General features: G+C 36.0%; 1 long non-coding RNA gene across 1 annotated transcript; it reads left to right on the top strand.

Annotated features, from left to right (window-relative positions):
- Positions 1 to 1,012: 1,012 nt before the first annotated feature.
- On the top strand, positions 1,013 to 1,550 carry LOC109592547 (uncharacterized). The gene is made up of 2 exons (XR_002190411.1): positions 1,013 to 1,174; positions 1,242 to 1,550. It is a non-coding gene; the product is annotated as an uncharacterized LOC109592547 (long non-coding RNA).
- The last annotated feature ends 29 nt before the right edge of the window (positions 1,551 to 1,579 follow it).

Raw genomic sequence — 1,579 nt, 5'->3', positions numbered from 1 at the left:
ATTATAGCAGTGAGTATAGATGATTTTGCTGTGTAAGTGCTTAGGTAGAAATGGTAATAATTGGATGAGCCATAAGACATTACACCAACACGGACACTATCACTGCCAACATTAAAACTATTAACAATGTTATAGACAAAGTTTTTCATGAGTTGAAAGTTTGAGGATCTAACACTACCAGATGCATCCATGACAAAATATAAATCAAGCGCATTTACACTGCAATCTATAATAAATAATAAATACATTCTAAATCAGACTATAGCACCTTACTTTGCAAAACCAGTAACTGATTAACAGCGGTCACATAATCTGACTGAGTTCCACCAGAACTTGTAAAATAGTTAGCCCAATATGTTCCCTGACCATTAATGTTAGATGCCAGTGGAATTGATTGCGTGATGACCAACATATAGAGTCGAGCAGCAAGAGCAGAATAAAATGGCTTCCTCAGGTCAGTCCAATTAGTGGTGAGCCAGACTCAGCCAGTTGATTCCAAAATTAGTGGAAATTCCCTGTACTTTTTGTTGGAGCTGTGAGTTAGAGCCAGTGTTTTTAGTAGCATTGTATTTAGTTTCTCCATATCCCACCATTGGACGAATATGTGTCATTGTTGGCTCCATCTCTTGTCTCGGCGTAAGCGATGCGCCGCAACATCTGCTGATCATTATCTGTGAAGATTGATGAACGGGCTATTTTAGCTATGCTTGCTTCTACAATAGTCGATCCATTTGTTCCTTCAACTAATGTAAAATCAACCGTGCAGTTTACAGGACAGAATAAGGAACAAAGCCATGTAACAAGGACAATGGCGTAGCCGCATTTCATTGCCATTATCTTCAAGATGAATAAGTCGAAACACTGAAAAACAGTGTTTATTTTGATAAAATTGCCGGCCTATATGAATAAACTCCTTTGGTTCCAATAAGTTTGTGAATATCATTTTTCTTTTCAGTAATCCATGAGTGATCTCCCCGCACCGCCGTCATGAAAAAGGAAGTGTATAATCATAGATACTACATACACACATGGATATGAAACAGGAAGTCGGTATCCAATTAACTCTTTGAAGTTCACCTGTAAACGTCATAACCAGCATGCTCTATCCTTGGCGCTTTTCTCTCTGTCTATGTTTTCAAGAATTTTCTTGACTCACTTATTTTTGTGAAAGAAGGTATATAGGTGTTTTTGTTTTGTTCAGTAGACCTAATAAATATATTCTCATTTCATTTTGTCAACAGGCCTCATGTTTACATGACAAAATTAGAAGACCTCCATTTTTATTTGTAACCACCTTTTCTAGACTCTCGAACGGAGTTAGCTAGTAAGTCTTGGAATCATAATAGTGTATTGTTTGTTACATGGACTGAAACTATTCTCGTGTCAATGTAATGAGAAATGACTGAGATAATAGCCAAAAACTAGTTTTTTTAATATTAATTTTGTAACCACCTTTTTGAGACTTCTGCACCAGGTATGAACAAGTTACTACTTTGAGTGTATTCATTAAGGCCTCTTATATAGACTGTTTATGGTTTCATTTTTCTAGATGCTATGTTTCAAAAGTAATAATATATTT

This window comes from Amphimedon queenslandica, unplaced genomic scaffold (genome assembly GCF_000090795.2).
Source record: "Amphimedon queenslandica unplaced genomic scaffold, v1.1 AMPQUscaffold_4796_Cont23227, whole genome shotgun sequence".
NCBI lineage: Eukaryota > Metazoa > Porifera > Demospongiae > Haplosclerida > Niphatidae > Amphimedon > Amphimedon queenslandica.
This window is presented reverse-complemented; position numbering and strand designations above follow the sequence as displayed.